Below are 23969 nucleotides of genomic sequence, written 5' to 3'. Positions count from 1 at the left end.
GATAGATAGATAGATAGATAGACGGATGGATGGATGAGCATTGATTGATGGGGGGACAGACAGATGGATGGACAAACAAATGAACAGACAAACTTCCCTCTCCTCCTTATATCGTAGCTTTGATTTTAAATATTCAAATCGAGGAGGGATTACAGCCCCTCCTCTGCCCAATCCCGCAGGGCTTCAAGCGCTCCTGGCCTCTCATGCCATTTCTGCTGGCACCAACCGTAGAGCTCGATGCCAAGGACTGGCACGAAGTGAGTCACTGCACAGATCTGCTGAAGGCGAGGCTTCTGCGGGCTCAATTATCCACTTCATAAAAGATCTTTAATAGGTGCTGATTGCAGATGGTGTTACATTAATTTAAGAACATTCTGCTCTGATAGAGGGGTGGGGGCATGGTTGGGAGGCCTGCCCCTTGAGGAGAAAGAGCTTGTCACAAGCCCACCCTATCCCTTCGAGCAGCAGAGGGGTGCAGAGCCTGTAACAAACCCACCCAGTCCCCTCCAGCAGAAGAGTGGTGCAGAGCATCTCAAAATCCAGCCCTGTCCCTTCGAGCAGCACAGGGGTACAGAGCCTGTCACCAACCCACCCTGTCCCTTCGAGCAGCTGAGGGGTACAGAGCCTGTCACCAACCCACCCTGTCCCTTCGAGCAGCAGAGGGGTGGAGAGCCTGTCCGTAACCCAATCTGTCCCTTTGGGCAGTAGAGGGGTGCAGAGCCTGTCACAAACCTACACTGTCCCTACAAGCAGCACAGGGGTGCAGAGCTTGTCACATACCCACCCTGTCCCTTCAAGCAGCAGAGAGGTGCAGAGCTTGTCACATACCCACCCTGTCCCTTCAAGCAGCAGAGGGGTGCAGACAGAGCCTGTCACAAACCAACCATGTCCATTCAAGCAGCAGAGGGGTGCAGAGCGTGTCACAAAACCAACCTGGCCTTTGGCAGTAGAGCTGTGCAGAACCTGTCACCAACCCACCCTGTCCCTTCGAGCAGCTGAGGGGTACAGAGCCTGTCACCAACCCACCCTGTCCCTTCGAGCAGCTGAGGGGTACAGAGCCTGTCACCAACCCACCCTGTCTCTTCGAGCAGCTGAGGGGTGCAGAGCATGTCACCAACCCACCCAGTCCCCTCCAGCAGAAGAGTGGTGCAGAGCCTGCACCACTGCTAATCTCATCCCATAATGCTTTGCAGGGCCTTTGGTTGGGATTGTATTTTTGCCCATAATAACTGTGCTTGGGGTGGTCCTAGGACGGGACCACCACTGAATCGTTCAGCATGATATGCTCTTTGTGTTCAAGGCATCTGCTTGGTCCTCCCCCTAGGTTAGGAGGGAGCCCAAAATCATCACCTCTCTCATTGACTCATCATTTTCAATTTTCACTTTTGTAAATTGGTTATATGCTTTTTAACATGTAAAATGTCTTTATCAATGCATTTGTGGGTGCAGTTTCGAAGTGGGCTACACTATGTGGGTGAGCGGATTTTTTTATGGAATGCGATCTAAGCAAACTTGGAGAGTGGAGCACAGATCATTGCCCAGGGTTAGTCGCCACCCCACCCAGTCTCCTCCAGCAGAAGAGGGGTGCAGAGCATCTCAAATACCAACCCTGTCCCTTCGTGCAGCACCGGGGTGGAGAGCCTGTCAACAACACACCCTGTCCCTTCGAGCAGCAGAGGGGTGCAGAGCATGTTGCAAACCCACCCTGTTCCTTCAAGCAGCACAGGGGTGCAGAGCCTGTCATCAACCCACCCTGTCCCAACAAGCAGCCGAGGGGTGCAGAGCCTGTCACAAACCCACCCTGTCCCTTCAAGCAGCACAGGGGTGCAGAGCTTGTCACAAACTCACCCTGTCCCTTCAAGCAGCAGAGGGGTGCAGAGCCTGTCACAAACCCAGCCTGTCCTTTCGAGCAGCAAAGGGGTGCAGAGTAACCCTGGGCCTAATTTGCGTAGTAGCGCTACGCATATCTAAGCGAAGTGCACTTCGCAATACACAAGCTATGTGTAGCTACGCGAACTGCGTAGTGCACTGTGCAAAATGCTGTTTGCACTGATTGCACAGTTCTGGGTGCTTGTCCGCACTGTGCAATCATTGCAAACCGCATCTTGCACAGTGCAAGATGTTGCTTTCTGCCACCCGAATAGATTTGTACTCATGCGGCAGCTTTCTTAATGTGGAATGATAGTTCCTCATCGTGAGCGGTTGCGAGCATACACGACCACTAACAATGAGAAACCTGTCCTCCCCACGTTGAAAATCTCGCTGAGAGGTTTATTTTCCACGCTCGCGATCGGCAACTTGATGTTGCTGATCGTGAACGAGAAAAAAGTCTCGCCGGGATGTTATTTTGCCAACTTGAATTTGAGGACCGCGAGCAAGCAAAAAATTGCTGCTACGCGTTTTTGCACTGTGCTACATGCAATTTGCGTACCGCGTAGTTGCGAAAACTACGCAAACTACACAAGCGTAGCGTAGTTCTACACACAGGCCTAGTGCAGAGCATCTCACACACCCACCCTGTCTCCTTGATCATCAGAAGGGTGCAGAACCTGTCAAATACCCACCCTGTCCCTTCAAACATCAGAGGAGTGCAGAGCCTGCCACAAACCCATCCTATGCCTTTGGGCAGCAAAGGGGTGCAGAACCTGTCGCAAACCCACCCTGTCCCTTTCAGCACTAGAGAGGTGCAGAGTTGTCACAAACCCAACCTGTCAATTCGAACAGCAGAGGGGTGCAGAACCTGTCGCAAACCCACCCTGTCCCTCTGAGCAGTAGAGGGGTGCAAAGCCTGCCACAAACCCACCCTGTCCCTTCGAGCAGCAGAGGAATGCAGAGTCTTTCTCAAACCCACCCAGTCCCTTCAGGCGCAGAGGGGGCAGAGCCTGTCACAAACCCACCCTGTCCCTTCAGGCACAGAGGGGTGCACAGCTTGTCACAAACCCATCCTGACAAGTTACGCAGCCGAGGGGTGCAGTGTCTGCCATCAACCCACCCTGCCCATTTGAGCAGCAGAAAAGTATAGAGCCTGTCACAAACCTACCCTGTCCCTTCGAGTAGCAGAGGGATGCAGAGCCTGTCACAAACCCACCATATCCCCTCAAGCAGCATAGTAGTGCAGACAGTGCATGCCACAGACCACACCAATCCTTTCGAGCAGAAGAGGGGTGCAGTGTGTGTCACAAACGTATCCTGTTGCTTCATAAGTGAAGGGTGTAGCATGCCACAATCTGGTCTGTAGGTAACCTGATTTATAATAGATGGGTATAGCATGCCACAATCTGGTCTGTAGGTAGACTGAGTTATAAGAGAGGGGTAGAGCATGTCACAATCTGGTCTGTAGGTAACCTGATTTATAAGAGAGGTATCCCTCTCTTACCTACAGAATCTGGTCTGTAGGTAACCTGGTTTATAAGAGAGGTGTAGAGCATGCACAATGGTCTCTATGTAATCTGCTTTACGGGGCAAGATGGAGTCAGCGTAAGCTTGTGTGCGCGGCTGCCACGCCACGCTAGTCACCGGACCCTCAGGTGATCGGCTACCTGTCCTGTGGATCAGTGATGCTGGGATCCCAGGCTCAGGTGTACCGAGTATTGAGGCGGCGGAGGTTGTTGCGGAACTCGCACGGAGCCACAGGACCACTCGAGGCACTCGTTAGAGCATTGGAGAGACGCTACAGCAAAGAGACTTGCCACGCGGATCTGCTGGTTTTCTCCGCCGGATAAAAAACATTTTCAACAAACGAGGTTTTTTGCAGCGGCCGTGGGCTTAAGACACAGACACCCGCTGAGCGCTCGGCGAAACGGACTGAGAGGTGCCGCTCTGAATGGTGGGAAGTGTTCTTCCGGGGCTTCAGCGTCCTGGTGCTGGTATACATAGTGCTATTGGCGCTGTGTTGATTTTGGGGGCAGCACAGAGTATTGGAGGGAACAGGTTTCGGCAGCAGAACCAGAAAGATGAGCTCTCGTGGGAGCAAAAAAAACTTAAAGGCGAAGACACCTATCGCAGGAAAGGATTCTTCAGCGGGAGATGACACCGGCAAGAACAAGTCCAAACAGGTCAGTGGGGCTATTGGGGCAAAAACAAATACTGGCCAGACAGGGGCAGGGGCTTCTAGCAAAGACTCCAGAGACAATAAAGATGCTAGTTTGGCACACCCTCCTCCAGCCAAAATATTTCTAGTGGCTAAAAACCAGGCTGCCATTGTTAAAAGTAACATAAAAAACACGCAATGCCTCAACAAAGCTGATGACTCCTCTCAGCAGAACAGCGATAAGGTAACCTGCTTTATAAGAGAGGTATAGAGCATGTCACAATCTGGTCTGTAGGTAACCTGATTTATAAGAGAGGGATATAGCATGCCACAATCAGGTCTGTAGATAACCTGGTTTATAAGAGAGGTGTGGAGCATGTACAATGGTCTGTAGGTAACCTGCTTTATAAGAGAGATATAGAGCATGCCACCATCTGGTTTGTAAGTAACCTGCTCTATAAGAGTGGTAAAAGGCATGCAATAATCTGGTCTGTAGGTAACCTGCTTTTTAAGAGAGGTATACAGCACACCACAAATCTGGTCTGTAAATAATTTTCTTCATAAGAGAGGCATACAGCCTGCTACCATCTGGTCAGTAAGTGACCTGCTTTATAAGAGAGGTGCACAGCATGCAACAATCTTGTCTGTAGGAAACCTCCTTTATAAGAGAGGTATAGCTCATCCCACAATCTGGTCTGTAGGTAAACTGCTTTATAAGAGAGGTATACAACACACCACAAGTTTGGTTTGTAAGTAACTTACTTTATAAGAGAGGCTTACACCATGCAACAAGTCTGCTCTTTAAGTAACTTGCTTTATAAAACAGATGTACAGCCTGCCACCCTCTGGTCAGTAAGTAACCTGCTTTATAGAAGAGGCATACAGCATGCCACAATCCCATCTGTAGGTAACCTGCTTTATAAGAAATGTGTACAACACACCACAAGTCTGGTCTGTAAAACACTTGCTTTGTAAGAGAGGTGTAAAGCATGCTACATTCTTTTCTGTGGGTAACCTGTTTTATGAAAGGTATACAACACACCACAAGTAATATGCTTTATAGGAGAAAAATGGAAAACACCACAAGTCTGTAAGCAACTTGCTTTGCAAGAGAGATAGCAGAATTACCTAATGCACCCACAATCCTTTGATAAAATAACTGTACTTTACATGCTAAAAAGCATAGAACCAATTCACAAAAATGAGCTTTGAAACATGTCAGGCAATGAGAGAGGTGATGATTTTGGGGTCACCGCTAACCTAGGGGGAGGACCAAGCAGATACATTGAACACAAAGAGCATAACATGCTGAACGATTCAGTGGTGGTCCCATCCTCCTAGGACCACCCCAAGCAAAGTCATGGGCAAAAATACAATGCCAACCAAAGGCCCAGCAAAGCATTATGGGGTGAGATTCTAGAGTGCAGTGAATAATATAGTATTAGCTCTCAGCTGAGCTGGGAGAGTAGGGAGAGCCACTGCCACTTGAGGAATGTTTTGATATTGGATACTATAATATTCACTGCACTCTAGAATCTCATCCCATAACGCTTTGCAGGGCCTTTGGTTAGGGTTGTATTTTTGCCAATAACTGTGCATGGGGTGGTCCTAGGAGGGTGGGACCACCACCAATCGTTCAGCATGATGTGCTCGTTGCGTTCAAGGCATCTCCTTGGTTCTTTCCTTAGGGTAGGCAGGACCCCAAAATCATCACCTCTCTCACTGATTGCTATATTTTCATTTTCACTTTTGTGAGATGACATTGACTAAATGCGTTTTAGCACCTAAAGATAGAGTTACTTGTTGTTTTACCAAAGGTATGTGAGATTTCTGTTTTATTAATTGGAGTGAGACAGTCTGGTCTGTAAGCCCCACTTAAGAGAGGTACAGAGCATGCCTTGAGACCAGTCTGTAACTGGTATGGTTTGTAACCCCATCCTAAGAGAGGTACAGAGCATGCCCTGAGACCAGTCTGTAACCTTCCTCTTAAAAGTGGTACAGAGCATGCCCTGAGTCTGGTCTGTAAGCCCCTCCTAAGAGAGGTACAGAGCATGCCTTGAGTCTTGTCTGTAAGCCCCTCCTAAGAGAGGTACAGAGAGCATGCCCTGAGTCTGGTCTGTAAGACCCTCCTAAGAGAGGTACAGAGCATGCCCTGAGACCAGTCTGTAACCTTCCTCTTAAAAGTGGTACAGAGCATGCCTTGAGTCTGGTTTGTAAGCCCCTCCTAAGAGAGGTACAGAGCATGCCTTGAGTCTGGTCTGTAAGCTCCTCCTAAGAGAGGTACAGAGAGCATGCCCTGAGTCTGGTCTGTAAGCCCCTCTTATGAGAGATACAAAGCATGCCTTGAGTCTGGTCTGTAACCACCGTCCTTACAGAGGTATGGAGCATTCCCTGAGTCCAGTCTATAATCTCCTGTGTTAGATGTGGACAGAGTGTGTCATGAATCTAATCTGTAACCTTAAGTAGAAGAGCAGTACAGAGCATGAAACAAGGCCGGTCTGTAATCTTCAAATGTAAGAGAGGTATAAAGCATGCCGCAGTCCCATCTGCACACGGAAGCCGAAGAGGTAGACAGCTAGACTTTCAAGTCTAGTCTATAATCCCAGGTGCCTATCATGCCAAAAATCTGGCCTGGAATCGCCTTTATTAGAGAGGTAGAAAATATGTCCCTAGTTCCGTCTGTGATCATAAGTAGAACTGAGTTACAGATGAGTTTGCCAGAATAATGCTTAGAATTGGGCCAGTCAGTGATTCGTTTGTTTAAAAAAATAGGTGCTGATGCCCAAAGTTTTGCTCATAAACTTGCAATCAGCTGTCGGAGTGCTGAATACTTATTAACCCTAGGTGGTGAACTCGGCTCTGTTCGCAGAGTTTGCAGAGTTTTCCGCACTCCACAGACCATGTGGAGTTTCCAAAAACTCACTCCGAGGAGCAGAGTTGTTTTCCTCACTCGCGCTTGTGAACGTCAAGTTGGCAATTGTGAGCGAGGAAAATACACCTCCTGGCGATATTTTTCCTTGCTCGTACTCGCCGAGCATGAGTGAGGAAAATCAACTTCCTGAAGAGATTTCTTAATGCGAGTGGTCATGGCAGGTCGTAAACACCCATGTTGAGAAACTTTCAGTTTGCGTTGAGAAAGCTGCAGCTCAAGTAGAAAATCTACTTGAGCAGCTGAAAAGAAGCTGCACCCTCTTGTGCTGCACATTGTGGCATTTGTGATGATTTTACAGTGCAGGAAAAATACCCATTGTTCAAAATCACTGCGAACAGTTTGACCCCAACGTACTCCATTGCTCGTGGAACTCCGCGTAGAGAGGCAGTTTTTTTGTCACTTCGCAGAGTTCTGCTACGCTGAACTCTGTGAACTCCACCTAGACTTAATACTTCTGCACATCCTAGATTCTACCTCATGCCTTTTTCATCCAACAACAGACATTGCATTCCCACCCCTTTATCTCACACATTCACGTTCTTTTTGATCCCTGCTTTCTCTTCTGTCACTTTTTGCTATTTTTCTCTTCTTTTTGTGTTTTTTTCTTTGTTGCTCTGGGTCAAAGTTTGATGAGAAGAATACATACTGGTCCCCAAAATTAAGTCCTGCGCTGGCAGGCCCACCTGCAGCCACCGACTCAAATCAAGCACTGGGTGAGACAAGAAATTCACAGGAAGAGCCAAACAGGTGCTTGGGGTTGGCTGTATGGACTTTCCACAAGTAGAGCCAGTATCACTTTTGGAATTTAAATCATGCATTGAAGCTGAAGCACGCACTGCTCATGGACAGGAAGAGGACGAAAGAAGAAAGATGGAGATTGCTGGTGAGGAGGTGTCAGCTGTTTCCAGGTCTTCTTTCCAGCTCTTGGCAACTACTGCTACCCCAACTAGAATTCACCCCATCCTTCTGCAAAAGGAAATACTGCATCTTATCTTTGGAGAAAATGGTGCCCCTGTAATTCGGCATCTGCTTCTCATGCAGCTGATTTCAAGGAAAAGTATCTGACTCCAAAAGCTGGGCTCAAGGAAACCATTACAGCCACCCACCGCCAGATTTGCTTCAAAACTCTAGGGGGCATATTTGCAGGAATCTCTGTAAAATTATCGCCTTTTTAGCGGCAGGAAACTGCCGCTAAAATGGCGATAATGGACTTGCTAATATGCGGTATAGAATTCCAATAGAAGCCCAGGTTAGATGCCCTGCAGATCTAATCTGGGATTCTATTGGAATTCTATAGTGCATATTATCAAGCCCAATATCGACGTTTTAGCAGCAGTTTCCTGCCACTAAAAACGTCGATAATTTTACTGAGGTTCCTGCTAATATGCCCCAAGTTTCTTTAGAAATGGGCTCCCTAACCATTTAAAAGGGGGAGCCTGTGCAAGAAGGGCCATGAAAATGACAATTAAATCATGCCGCAAAATCACTTCACAATTGAAACAAATTTAGTAAGAAGGCAGAAACGTTTCGCCATCGTATTTGAGATTATACCAGTGCATTCACAGGCCTTTACCAAAAGTGATAGAGTAAATTTAGTGTGAATTTAGAAACATTCATACCCAGCCAAACCTTGACAACTATGCTGAGAATGAACAAGGAGGCAAGTCAATTGCCATGAACACCCTTTATGTGGCCTTGATTCATATTGCACATGGAGCAACATTTTAGTGTATTAGTTCAAGCATAAGAGAAAGATTTGCCTACGATAACACAATTTGGTCAAGTGGGAAAGCCAGGATTGATCCCAGGTTTTCTCCCTACAAGTTGGTTAATTCTGCCACTAGTTGGACTTCACTTTATTTCTTCTGTTTTATATCAAAGGTTAATGACTTTTCTTTTATTCATGAAACATGAGTTTAGAGTTTAGGTGGCAAGCAGAAGCCATGTACAAGTCATTTGCCATGTGCAACTTGTATGTGGCCTAGATTCCTATTATTAATTGAACAACATTATAGTCCACTAAGTTAAACACAAAAGAGATATTTTCCTTGAATCACCCAATATAGTCAAGTTTGGAAGTCTGATTTAATTCCAGGATTTCTGCTTTCACATTGTTCAATTCAGCCACTCAAATTCAAATTCAAATTCAAATTTAGCTTTATTCGATTTGTTTGATAAAATCATAAAAGCATACAGATACATTTCATACAACAAGTTTAAAAAGATTACCTCAACGAAGTTTTTGTGAGATTCTATGAAACAGTTTTCCAGATCAAAAAGATTCAATAATGAAATTGCAGCAATTAACCTCATGTAAAAACATAAGAAAAAGGTTAAAACATGTACAAGTTACATCATGGAATTTCTATATTTCATTACTGAGATTAAAAAACGTGAAACAACAAAGATGACATACACCTCATCTAACAAAAGTAATTTAAGGTAAGCGTCTTTGCATGTTCTTAAGCCCCATTGTTTTAAAAGAGGTAATAAATACAATTTCCTTGGGGCAGAATACAGGTTGCAAAAGAACATAATATGAATATTACTTTGTGATGAGTGATCGTCGCATGGGCAGATGAGGTTTGGGGCAGTCCAATCGTTTTGTTTAGGGAGGGTGACCATACGAAAGAAGGTACCTAGGCGCAGCCTGGTGAGAAGCATACGAGGGTAAGGCGCCGTTTCCGTCCTGAGGTACAATTGCAAACCTTCGGTGGGAGTAATTCTTTGGTGACTCAAGATAGTATTTTTGAGACGCACTGCATCCCATCTAAGTCCCTCCAAGTGGGCAAGTAAAAGTTTTTTAAGAGACGACCTGGACAGATTTTCAAGGGACTCTGGGTCATCATAGTATTCCGGGCAGCCAGCCTGGGCAAACATCAACCGGACGTGTCGCAACCATTTAATTTTGGCTGCGGCATCCAAGCTCATGCAATCCCTGATTAGTTCTCTATTAAGTTGGCATTCCCTAGTAGACCAAATTTTGTGCCAGAGCAAGCATGGTGACAGCTTTATGAGGTCGCTAAGGTATTTGAGGCCAGTCTCAATGTGAGTAATGAAGGTTGAAGTGGATTTGCTCACCCCCAATAAGTAGCGGATAAAATGATTTTCGCAAATTTGGAGGGAGGACACATCTTCAAAGCCCCATAAGCCTGCTCCATAGGTGACTGTCGCTATACACTTTGCTTGGTAAATCTGTATCATCTCGGCAGTCGGTTTGCCCCCAATTTTCGCTGCAAAAGTTCTCAGGGCACCAATAGCACGGGTAAAGGCAAGCCTCCTAGCCGTTACTGCATGTTTCCAGGCTCCTTTTCTCTCAAAAACGACACCCAGATAGCAAAAAGTGTCTGTGGTCTCGATTTTTTGCTCGTCAAGGTATATCGAGCATTGTGGCCTTATACTCTTTAGGGTGCACGGCATGGAGAAAGTTTTTGAGATGTTGACTTTCAAATTTCTTTTCCCCATGTAGGACGAAAATTCTCTTACCGCTCTCTGCAACCCTACCCTAGTCCTAGACATAATAGCCGCGTCATCGGCATATAATAGGATGGGAACAGGCCTACCATTGATAGCTGGGTAGTCATTCTGGAGATTTGTTAGGTCTTCTACAACTGAATTAATATAAAAACTAAATAGGAGGGGCGCGAGTATGCACCCTTGCCTAACCCCTCTATTTATAGGGAATTTCTGTGTGCACTGCCCCTGGGTCCCAAACCTAACCCTTGCACCAGCCTCTCTGTAAAGTTCTTTGATAAAAACCACTATTGTGGGATCCACCCCAATGTTCTCCAAAGTTGACCAAAGCTGCAGATGATCCACACAATCAAAGGCTGAGCTAAGGTCAACAAATGTAACAAATAGATCCCCTTTTTTGGCCTCAGTGTATTTGGACATTAGTAAGGACAGGTTTAGGCATTGCTCTTGGGTTCCCAGTCCCTTTCGGAATCCATATTGGAGTTCCGAAATAACCTTATGTTCTACCTCCCAGTGCTGGATCCTCTTTAGAACGATCCTTCCTGCAATTTTCATGAGGCCGTCTAGTAAGGATATGGGACGGTAGCAAGCCGGATCGTCCCTGTTTCCCTTTTTGAAAATGGGAACTACAATGGCATCAGACCAGGTCTTAATTAAGCCGCATTTATTTCCCATGTTCAAAACGTTCGTTAAAAGCGGAGCCCAAAATTCCAAGTTTGTTTTGTAGGCATCCACTGGTGTGTGATCCGGACCAGGAGCTTTCCCTGAAGGACATTCCCTAATTGCGTTATCAACCTCTAGGATGGTGAAGACCAAGTCAATTGGGTATGGCGAGGCTATGGGATCACTTTGCTGGAAGTCCCGCATGGGTTTCTTCGGTGATAAAAGTGCCTTTTCTTGATTCGTGCTGTTCCCCTGTCTATCAGTGTAGAGTTTCTCGTAATGTTCAACCCAAAGCTCTGCTGTAACTGCTACATCTAAGCAGTTATCAGTATGTTTTGGGTTGTATACTGATCTAATCACTTTCCAGAAAAGATTGGTGTCTTTATTCCTGGCAGCTTCTCCCAGTGCTTCCCAGGCCTCCTTTTTTATGGTTGCTTTCCGGAGGTTGATTTCTCTCTTGTATTCTCGTCTAGCCTCAGAGATTTGGGCCCTATTTTTCGGGACGGTGTTTAAAGCTTTCTTCAAGTTCTTTAGGGCGGCAGTGCACCTAGAATCAAACCACCTGGATGCACGTCTCCCCTTCTTATTATGGCTCTTGGTTAAAACCCCTTTTATGTATTCCTGTATATTGGCGAAAGCTGCCATAATCGCCTTAGGTTCCGCATCTACTTCTAAGCATACGAATATGTCTTCAAGGCAGGATGAAATTAATTTGTGGAAGAAAATGCTGGGGTTTAAATTCTCCCACTTTACCACATATCCATTTATCTTTGCTAAGGAAACCTCGAATGGATATTGTGGGCCACTAGGTTCCTTTAGTTTCTCTACTGGGAGCCTAACCCCAAAGGTAATAGGGTAATGATCACTCATTGGATCTTCCCCTATCTCCCAAGAGGTTATAAAGTTGGGCGCGGTGGGGGATATCAGTGCAAAGTCGATTGTGGATTCACAACCTCTTCCATTATATGTTGGGGCAAAGGGAACTGGGGGAGAGCATGCCTGGTTAACGAAAGTGAGGTCAAAAGCAAACATAATACTGTTAAGGAGACACCCCAATTTGGTGTGTGAGAAGTGGAAATGACCGTCCTCCTCACGATCTGCAAGGCCGCACAAACCTAACTCAGAAAGTGGGCAGACTGCACAATTAAAATCTCCCACCCAGATAATTGTATGGTCTCCCGCATTTTGATCTCTCGCTTTATGGATGCGACTAAGCATTTTGTTTAAGATGAATTCCATCTCGTTAAGTGGCATATTGTTATAGAAATTCACCAGTAAAACCTTTTGTGTAGTGCCCCATTTAAAAGAAAGAATTTGAAAGTATTGGTTTGAGTGGAAGTTATACACTTTTATGTCCCCCACATTCGAAACGTATATACACAGACCCCCTTTATTGCGGCCCTGAGTGGCAGGAACAGCAGGTGTATGGAACGTACGGTACCCCAGGATATGCCTTTGTTCCACCAGCCAGGTTTCTTGCAGGCAAAGTATGCCATGCTTGTGAACCGTCTCCAGCCAGAGCGGATGCTTGATCTTATTGCCTAGTCCTGCTACATTCCAGGACAGAAGTGAGTGTTTCGGTTCACTATCTACCTGATGTATGTGGCCCTCTCTCTCTATTAACTCTACCTGATCTTGGAAATGTGCCCTGTCTAGGTGTTGTATAGCTTGCACAGGGGGCGGGTACTGGACGGGGGTGGGTGGAACCACCATCGAATGGGTCCGGTGCTTGGCTATGGGTGGCAATGAGTGGCTGTTAGTGGTAATCATTACGTGGTTCTGATCGCTTGATCGGGGTGTTTGATCTACTGTTCCCAGTCAGTCCACCTGATCTAAGCATCCAAACCTATTCATGGTGTGTATACCTTCCCACCCATCATTGGCGTTTTGCCATCCCTGCATCTGGCCCTTCCGTCTGTGATTGTGGATAGTGGTCCAAGTCCCGGGATGCTCTACTAGCTGTTTTGGAGGGTAGAAGAAGGTTAGGGGTTTGGTGACAATGATCTGTTCGGTCACGTATTGGTCCCATGTGGAAATGAGGTGGGCTGTATGAGGGTCTGCAAAAGACACCACGATACAGTCTCCTGATATCGATTTGTGGGTACGGCCCACCCAAGGGACTCTCCTGACCATTAGTACCCTGCTCCTATTAGGGTAAGGAATCTGCCTATTAGTATTTAACCAGTGGATCACTTTATTTTTTAAGGACCACTGGGTTTCAACAATATCCGGGGCAAGTGGTGGTACCCCTGCCAGGATGACCACGTAGGGCCCAGCCTCAGGGGGAAGATCAATGTAACCTCCGCGGAAGTTCTGGTAATTTGGGTGTAAATTTGGTGTGCACTCTAGGAGGGGAGTGATGGGATTGTTCGCCTTCTGCTCGGCTCTGGGAGGGGGTTTGGGCTGAAGAAGTTTTTTAGGGGGTTTTTCCTCTGTTTTTGGGGGGTTGGCCGCAACATTTGCCAGCGTCCTCGGTTTGGGGATCGGGGTCGGTTTGGATGACGGGGGTAGTACGGGTGCGGGAAGAGTCAAGGGGGCTGAAGAAACCTCCTTAGGTGCTGTAGCTGTTTTAGTGCCAGTGTTAGAGGCTGGAACCGGTTGGATGCCGGACTTTCTAACCAGAGATTGGCTATCGTTAATATGGGGATGTGCGGCTTCCAGCTGTTTTAAGCTGAGCGTAGCCAGGGACACTAACGTTTTATCCATCTCGAGTAAGTGACTCTCAATGCGTGACAGTCTGAGTTCAAACGGTGTCAGTAGTTGTTTTAAGGTGACCCAGACTGTCTGAAGAAAATCTTCATCATCACCCGCTTTGTCCTCGTTCCTAGCTGTCTCGTTTAACCCTCCCAGTGTTGGATTTTCTGCTGGGGTAATGGGATTTTCTACCACAGGAGCCATAGCGAGGTTACTATTCCCCCCTATTTGGTGGATGGCTGGGGGTAGTGTTGGTTTATGGTCCCCTACATTGGGTAATGGTCTTCTATGGTTGAAAAACTGCTGCCTTGCAACTTTAGCTTTTTTGCGAGCATAGGCAGATTTTACATTGTTTTTCTTTCTCGGTGCTTGGCGACCTGGGTTTGTACTTTTTGGTACAGAAAACGAGGGAGCAGTTATAACCGGGAGGGTGGAGGGATTTCCCTGATCAGTAGATGGGTCACTTTCTCTAGGTTGGACAGTCATGGGGGAGAAGATAAATGAAGAATCTAAAGCTGGGGGAGAGGAAGGAAAGGGGGAATGATGGACATCGGCAGGGATCAATAAAAGAGGCGGACGTTCCATCTGTTGGGGAGATGCAGCAGACGCGATATTTCCCAGGGAGGATTTTTTAGAGTTAGCAAATGTTTGGGAAAGTCTGCGTGCAGCATCTAACTCAATGGAGACCCTCTTCTGCATTTTTAAGATTTCGGCATCTATTGCCAAGTTTGTTTTTACGAGGAAAGTGTCCAAGGTGCCTTTTGGCTTGGTTAGACCCAGCGCGGTCTTGCTGCGACTCCCCCGGGTACACATGATAGTGGCAGTTTTCTATATGGTACTCACTAGAGTCAATGCCCAGGGACGATCACCTTGCAAAGAGCCAAGGGGGGTGGGCCAGGCCAGTCCTCTCTGTCCTCGAACGGCCTCAAACGGTCCCGCCCTTGTCCCGGGCTTCTCCCGGCGCCCTCCCGCGCGCTCCCGCGCCGCGGGGGTGTTACTGTGCTTTTATGTCTATGAGGCTGCTGGATAAGGGGGTGGAGCCGGCAGGGAGAGCAGCCCAGGTGGTGACGGGCGCGCGGGGACTCCTGGTCCTCGGAGTCCCCCGCTAGATGCTCGCAGCCCTGCCGGTCTACAGGAACGCCCAAATCCCCACTGAAGGGTGACGGTAGCAAGGCTGTCAGCCGCGCAGCGGGACCCGCGAAGCGGGCCCGGCAAGCCGCAGCGGCAAACAGCGGCAAACAGCAGCAGCAGGGAGCAGAACCCACCAACAATCCAAGGTGAGGTTAGTGAGTTGGAGTTTTGTCCACAGGAATCTGCTTCACCAGGGTTTAGCCGCCGATTTTAACGGAAGGATGGGGGTGGAGCCGGCAGGGAGAGCAGCCCAGGTGGTGACGGGCGCGCGGGGACTCCTGGTCCTCGGAGTCCCCCGCTAGATGCTCGCAGCCCTGCCGGTCTACAGGAACGCCCAAATCCCCACTGAAGGGTGACGGTAGCAAGGCTGTCAGCCGCGCAGCGGGACCCGCGAAGCGGGTCCGGCAAGTCGCAGCGGCAAACAGCGGCAAACAGTAGCAGCAGGGAGCAGAACCCACCAGCAATCCAAGGTGAGGTTAGTGAGTTGGAGTTTTGTCCACAGGAATCCCAGAAAGCCACTCAAAGGATACCTCTTCATTTCTCGTGTTTTAGATCAAAGGTTAATACTTTATTCTTAATTCTTGGTGGTGAGGATGGAGCATCGGTGGCAGGTAGAAGCAGCAAGCAAGTCAATTGTCGTGTGCAACCTATATGTCCTAGATTCTTATTACACATGAAACAACATTATAGTCAATTAAATCACTCATAAGAATTGTCTGCTTACCACTCATAGCTAAGCCCCAGTTCAGTTTCCACTTATTGCTGAAAGGTTCTGGATATGCACAGAATGATGTATCTATGTTACACTTGTAAGTTTGAACCGATCATTTCACTTTTGATCAGTACCAAAGATTGATGCACACTTATCTTCCAACTTGTGGAAAGTGCATGCTCATTTCTTTTACCACCCATGCTGCACCTGTACATTTTTCCCTTCAAAACAGTGATGTTTCGCATAATCCCGCTTGCTCCTCTGTTACCCAAATATTTCAGGTTTGCTGCAGAAGTTTCTTTATATGTCATACCACAACCAAAACTGATTTCCAAACATTTGATCTTATGAGCTTTATTTACTAGTTACAGTCACTTAATGTTGAAGAGTTGTTTTTCTTGAAAGCCAGATACGTTGTTTTTTTTATAGTTCTGGAATTTCGAGAGTGTAGGAAATGGTGGTGTTAATGTTGCCAGGTTGTTAACCCGTCTGGGTATGGCTGATGTTGTTCTTTACAAATGCAAAAAGAACAATTGATGGACAGAATGCAGACCAATGTCATACATTCATCTCAGTACAGTGATCTGGGCCTAAATCCATCGTTTTTTTGCTCACCATGCCATTCCAATTTAGACCCAGCCATATGCAAATCAGTCCTGACCCTGCAACCAACGGGAATAGTCCAGCCTGAACTGCCAGGCAAGGTCCTCCCTGGGGTGGCGTAGTGGGCAAAAGAACAATGGATTTAACCCAGATATTTTGACTGGGGGAGAATGTTTGCATTGTCAACATTCTGTCCATCATTTGTTTGCTGTAACACTTTTCTCCCTAAGTGGGATGGGTATGCCCAGCCGTGGATCCCTTGCTCACTGTGCCACTGGATTCAAGATAGCCTGGCTGATGAGGGTTATGAACCCGAAACCGGTCCCAGGATGCTTGTTTCCGGTCCAGGGAGGTCCCGGCCTGGCAGTTCGGTCTGGACTGTTCCCATGAGGCACAGGGCCAAGACTGACTTGCATATGGCTGGGTCCAAACTAGAGTGGCGTAGTGGGCAAAAGAATGATGGATTTTGGTGTTTTCATATTGCACATTGCCTGGAGTATGGCATGCCAGTTGAAACTGTTCAAAATCCGTGATAATATGACTGGGTCAGATCCCCAGGAAGGGGTGGCAGCACTAGGGCTCTTTATGCATTCTCTATGTAGAAAATGTAGACAGTGTTTTAGGTTTCATGTCTGTAATATGAGGTCTTCCAAAAACAAATTAAACACTGGGGGGCAGATTCACGATGACTGACGCATCCCTGCAAATCAGCAGGAATGCGCCAGGTAAGATGCGTCACGCAAGTTTACCCTTGCGCCACCACAGATGCACAGCATTTACTATGCGAAGCATTGTTGCGCAAGGATAAACAGATGCGTAACAAATCTCCCGTCGGAAGGATGGTGCATTGCTGGAGTCGTCTCGCAAGCGCGACGCAACTCCAGCAATGATCATGGCCTGCCCATACCTACCGTGGTGCGTCATGCCTTACGCCTGCTTCAAGCAGGCGCAAGGTTTTGACGCAGCGGCGTCGGAAAATTGAATGAGTGGAATCTTGTAGATTTCAGTCAGGCACTTTACCGAGGCTTTCCTGCACCAGAACCGCCCGCCTCCCACCCCACCCGGCACCAGAATGCCCACATGAAACCTGACGCAGGTTTCATGTGGCGCAGGGCTTTACAACGTGACACATCTCCCTAGATGCATCACGTTGTAAATAGAGTGCAATGTGGTGCATGGTTTACGCCACCGCTGCGTCACAGAAGTGATGCAACGGGTGCGCAAAGTGGGGCAAGGGGCTTGTAAATCTGACCCCGAGCATTTCCACCCTCTCTGGGACCCCACCACTGTCATATTATTCCTTCTAGCTCACCCTTCACAGTCCTCCGCTTCCCCTTAATCGGTTCATTTTGCTTACCGTTGCATGGAGAGTTTTCGTGTCAGCTTGCAGCTCAGCGAGCAAATTTTCTGGCTTTGTTACTCTTTTGTTCCTTTTCTTAACGTCTGCCTTAGGAGTAAGCATGGGCGAATTTTGCGAATCTCACGTTCGCGAATTTTGCGGATTTGCGAACTCGCAATCCGCAAAATCCGCGAATTCTCGCGAATTTGCAGATTTTTTTTTTGTGTTCGCGCTGGTTTCTGCCAGTTCGCGAGGGTTTTGTACAATTTCGCAAACGCGAACTTACCTGTCGGGTCGCAAGTTTTGCGAACTTGTTGTTTCTACGTGTCCAGCCTGTTTGGGACACTCTTCTTCACCACTGCCACTCTCTGTCACCACTGCCACTCTCTGACTACTCATGCCACCCTCTGGCCCACCCATGCCACCCTCTGTTTCATCACAGCACCCTCTGGTTGTCCAGTCAGTGTACATTATTGTGGCAAAGCAAAGCACACCTTCCCTGCCTCAAGTGACCTGAATTAATTTGGGGCTGATTAATGTGTCACAGAATATTTTTTTAGCTGGCACCTGCTTCCTTAGTGCTTCCTGATTAGTGATCTTTTGCACTTGCTAAGTGCTTTCATTGTTGCAAAATTAGTTACAACACCTGCCCTGCCCCAACTGACAATAATGAATTAGGGGCTGATTAATGGATTTGAACTTCCAGCCTGGCTCCTGCTTGTCTCCCTTAGCTGTAATTCAGGACCTTTGTGGCATATGTGTAACTATTCTGAGGTTCAGAGCAGGGTCACATAATAGTTGCAACTGGCAACTGAACTCTGGAGGGGCCCCTCAGGAAGCACTACAGGAAATGGCTACTAATGATGAGCCTGAACTTTTGAACCTGGTAAGTAGTTTCAGTTTTGCTAAGATCGTATTTCTGCAATTTAGCGCTTATTCGCGGGGCGCGAAGTTGTACTGGGAAGCCGCGAACTCACGCGAACAGTGCGAGCAAGCCATAAAATCCGCTGCTCGCGGATTTGCGGATTTTGCGGGAGATTCGCGAATCTCGCGGATTGCGAATTTACCGAAAATCCGCAAAATCCGCGAGCGAAACGGATTTTCCGCCCATGCTTACTTAGGAGGTGGGCCTCCATTGTCACAGAGTCAATTTGGATTCCAGTGAGCCTCTCATCTTCTAAATTGCTGCCATAATATCTTTAAGAGAGAGTTCTGATTCTTTGTGAGTTTCTTTTTGTGCAAGGAGAGAAAACCGCTCGCCAGTCTGTGAGCTTGGATCCGATATCATCATAGCCACTTAGTACTTGTCCATTTTGCTTTGCTGGGTCTCTATCCCTCTTTTGCCCCCATCATAGTACTGGTGACACAGCATCTCCTGTTTTCATAGTAGGCGCAGTCACAGTCACAGGTCACAGCAAAATAAGCAGCTTTCTTCCAGAGCTATCTTTTCCGTGCCAGATAGCTGCATTCAGCTTTGCCTGCCAGTGCGCATAGCACAACCATCTTCTGTCGTACCCGCGGCCTTCTGGTTTTCCCTACTGGGTGGCTTGTTGCCTTCACTGTCCGAACGAGATGGGGTGGACTCAGAAGAAGTGTGGGATTGTCCCTCGTTGCTGTGTTTTGGGTCCCTTACAGTGGCTCAGACTGGTTTTCCATGAAAGCCCAGGCAAGGAATTGGCACCAATGAATGTCACTGCATGGGAAGTTGGAAGCACTCACCCCAACTACACCCCACAATGTCTCAGTGGCATTGTTCTGGAGGCCTGGCCTTCCTTAACGGGTCCCTGTACCCACAATGCATCGCCCTCCTTCCTTCAGGGATGCCATGCATACAGACATCTCCTCCGGTCCACTGTCGCAGCACTCTCACCGCCTGCCCACCGTATTGCTCTCATAAGCCACAGCACCTCTGTCACTTGAGCCTATGGATCCACATGCAGGCTCAGGCCTCGCTGGATTCAAAATGCCCACTCTTCATGTGGACAGCATTCCTTTTCTCCTTGTCAGCAGCACATTTCTAGATGAAAAGGGATTTAATTTTAGGCTCCCAGAGCTGCTCTAGCAAGCGGCTGATGGAGATCTGGGTTTATTCTTACCAATTCTTCCCTGCAACATATCTTTTTAGTATGCCTGAGAGGTAAGGGGGAGTTAACATCCACTAAACAATTCACTTACAGTGTAGTCCATTTGACCACACAATGTGAAGGGGGTTATTACAAATTCAAAACCAAACTAATGAAAATGAATCTCAAAAATATACTGTAAAGATACAGGATACTCACAGGGAATCCAAATGTCAACCAACATTTTGTCTCAATTATACAAAGCATGCAAAAAATTCAGTTGCAGCAATTCAAACAGAATTTAATGGTCAGTATACAGATTCCGATCCTCCTGTCTATGCGTGGGTAAATCTAAATTCACCTAGATAATCCGAAAGTAATGTGGGACAACAGAGATACCCTAGTTAAATCAGGGAAAGCAGCAAGATGTCAGCTTAGTGGAGACTTCAAGTTAAAGTTCTCAAAACAGGGAAATGTACAGAATAAAGCCACACAAGGGGAATATGAGCCGAGAGGTCTGTACCTCTCCAAGTCCAAGGGGCATGTGCTCTAAAGACTAACAATGCAAACCCACTTAACCCACAGAACATTTGGAGAATCCCACACCATCAACTCCAGTAGATTTCCACCTCTTCACAGTACTAATTGGCAACTTTACTCAGTTTTCCCATCCTACCGTTTGAACATTAGGCTAACCTTGGCTGTCTCCCTGATCCTGATACCACATGAATGGAGGTCTTCTTTCCACTAGTTTGTTAGTGCCTCTCGTCCTTGCCAAATGTTTCCTCTCGAACCTCACTATCTCTAATACACAGTATGCCTTTCACTAGAAATATTGTTTCGGGACAAGCGGAGTAATAGAGAAATCTTTATTGCATTTTTTTTTAAAAACCTTTGCAAGTTACAGAATTTTAAGAACGATATATCAATAAATACATATAAAAATAAGTATAGGATCCTATGCGTTATGAAGATTATAAAAATGTGTAAAACATACTTATAAAAAGGAGAGCTAAGGATCATGTCCATTATACAGTAAGGTGGGAGTTGGAACTAGGCTAGTAATTGTGCTGGTGAGAGATCGCACACTTGGGACACCTCACCAAGTTTTTTTTCTGCTTGTTCCAAAAACCTTACTAGGGCACAGTTTAATTTACTGTTCCGAGGGTCAAAACAAGCCAAGACTGCTGCTCTACATGATCTAATCATGTTTGTGTTCCAGAGTTTCCTCAGGAGGGACCGTCTTTCGTTCAGCAGGTTTGGGCAAAGACAAAGGATGTGTACTATGTCTTCTTTTTGATTCCCACAGAGTCTACATTGTTCCTGTCCATGGGCTCTTTTCCATTTTGGCAAATGAACCAACAGGTTGATTACTCCCATTCTCAACTTTAGGAAACTTAATTTTGTTCGAGCAGTGAATGGTTGAGATAGGTACTCCTGTGGGGTCAACAGGACATAGGATTGCAAGGACATCCATCCGTGACTTCTTTTTGCCAGCCGAGCCTTGTCTTCCACGGAAGAGAGCTTTTTTGTGCTTATTTTCGCTAGTCGTTTGAATTCATTATGGCTTACTTGCACGCCCCAAAGGTCTTTCAGGCCTAGTGTTCTTAATCCTCTTTCCCAATAAGCATGCCCTGCTCGCCATAGATTCATTTGAAGGCAAGACCATAGATGTCTTTCACTAGCTATGAGATCATGTGAACACCTGCAAAAGAAAGAACACTGCAGCATAAGCAAAACTTTCACGTCGAAGGTCATACAGAGAAGACCAAGGGGATTAATTACAATGAATTGGCGAGGTCAGTGCTGTGAGTCTTTTTGCTGCGTTGCCCTATGCCAACTCAAAAGGGCAGGCAAGTTCTGTATTTAGATATGGCGCATTCCTGTTCTTTCAGTCGGTGCATAATTTGCTGCCTAGTGCCAACACAGGCACCCTTGCACCATGGTGTATGCGTTGTTGGCAGGATAGTTTTTGTGCAGAAAGGGAAGCTTTCCTTCACAAAAACAATCCAGAGATGCATTTCCCTCATTCTATGTGTCCTGCAGGATGGAAAAAAATAGAGAGAAATTAAAACATTTTTCCTCGTTATGCCGGCTCTGGGGAGGTGTAAGGATTTGGCGTAGCTCCAGGTGTACGTGTTTTTGTAAATGGGAAGCATCTAAATCCATGGGAGGTGCCAGTGAAAACCCACTGCAGCGCCCTTGGAATGCCTCCTGGCATGGAGTAAGGCAGTGCAGTTCTTCGCGCTGCCTTGCCTTCCTCCATATGTATGAGGCCCTTCAAAGCCACGCTTAGTGGCCTTGCAAGACCTCATAGATATGGTTGAGAGGCCAGCACCGCAGGAGCGTCAATAGAAGTGTCACTTCAGCGGTGCAGGCCTCTTGTAAATGAGCCCCCAAATGATTAAGGCCTTATAGGCTGACTTAGTAAAGCAGTTAATGTACATGTATGCAGATACGATTAAAACATAAATACGACATTGATAAAAGAATAGGAGTGCATAAGAAATGTACTGCCAGTGAAAGAACCGTAATTCAAAATACACAATATAAGTGTGAATAGAACTACAATGTATACGTTATAGTTACAATATTAAAGCACGCCCTATGTGAATCTCTAACGTCGACAGTGCGTGCACTCCAATAATATGTTTGGAACTTCACTTAAGATCAAGGCACATAGTATATATAATGCTAAATGCACGTCAGCATTCCGTATTCGTGACGAGCAAGGGTGCAGCTGAAGTTACGCTGCTCCATGCCTTGTCTTTGGAGTACGCACCATCGACGCCAGAATCTTTGACCTCCGTCTGACTGCAGTGTCTTTGTGGTGCATGTCTTTCCTTCCCTTCAGTCAGGGCTTTAAGTAGGCCAGGTCTCACCAGGTCTGAGCACTGGCAGCTTTTTTAATGGGGCCTTAAAACGGGTCTCTATCGGTCTCTGATTCGTGCCCTGGCACAGGGGGTCCGGTTTTTTTCCGGACTACAGTGACAGCAGGCGCATCGATGTGCGCTTCTCACACTGCTCACTTCTCACTAGTGGAGAAGTTACAGCATGACGTCATGCCAGGGGAGCATTATAAGGGGAAGGGAAATCCTTAAAAGAGAGTCATTTTCTCTCAGAATTTCCCTTCTCTTTTTTGAATCTCAGGAGCAGCAACATTGTCGTGGTGTCACCAGGGCTTTAAGTGGAAGTTTTTTTCAATATTATATACAAGCCGTAGTTGCTGCTTATTTGTCTTATGCAACAGCAACCATTGACAAAGCCAATAGTCCTGACTTGTAGGTATGATGTTACTTGTTGTATCACATATCTGAATGCTATGACAGGAACAGCAAAATACAAGTCTGGCGGCACACTGTGCTAAACACAGATTTTTAGTTTACGTGTTTAAAGCCACACCCTTAATTACATTGACCACACCCCTTGGAGAGATCCGCCCGATTTTTTCATCCCACTTAAAGCCCTGCCTTCAGTAAACCAACGACAAGAACCTGTCAGGCCTGACACAGAAGACCCCCACCTGGCGTCAAACTGAGTCCGGAAGCAGCAACACCTGGAGTACAGGGGCCCTTAATGCCTCAGACCGACCTTGGCACTGGGGGCCCCATGCGGACACCCATGCACGAGCATCTCTACCACGCCCAGAGCTCTGGAGATCTTTTGAGGCTCCCGAGCTGGTCTGCTGGCCCCAGCTGTGGCGTGGCTGCCTCGAGACACCTTGATTTTATTTTGACCCTTCGGTGTGCGGTGAGACGTCGCGAAAATATCCACTCAACGCATGACTTAGCGTAAAAGGCCATTTATTAGGACAGGTATGACAACCAAATTTCAACATAACCTCAATAACCATTAACAATCCCCCCAACATCCTGACCTCCAAACATCATCCATTCACATACTCCACTACTCACTCCAATTCACACCACGACCTCTTCATGCATACCATTCACTTTCCCCTTTCACCTTCAGACTCCTCCAGCATCTCCCGCCATCTCACCTCCGTCTACCACACCCCCATCCTGCCCCTGTAACCCCCTCCCCGGAAGGGTGATTCTGCCCGTCATGGACTCCCCACCCCTCCCAAGTCCTGCCACCCAGGAAACCCCCAGAGGGCGGTTTCCTGCCCCACCAATCGTCCACCTTTCGCACTCAATCTCGCCTGCACCTGATAGACTCGTTCCACAACAGGCTGATGGTATCTCGCATTTCCATTAGATAGTAAGCATTTCCATGTGCGAAAGGTGCACTCCTCAAGCCGGAGCCCCACGTGCGCCAGTACTTTGATTCCTTGGGCATCACAAAAGAGTATCATTGCCCTGTTCAAT

The sequence above is a fragment of the Lissotriton vulgaris genome, chromosome 1_2 (assembly GCF_964263255.1).
Source record: "Lissotriton vulgaris chromosome 1_2, aLisVul1.2, whole genome shotgun sequence".
In the NCBI taxonomy this organism is placed as follows: Eukaryota; Metazoa; Chordata; class Amphibia; order Caudata; family Salamandridae; genus Lissotriton; species Lissotriton vulgaris.
The sequence above is the reverse complement of the archived record's forward strand: the minus strand, read 5'-3'. Positions refer to the sequence as shown.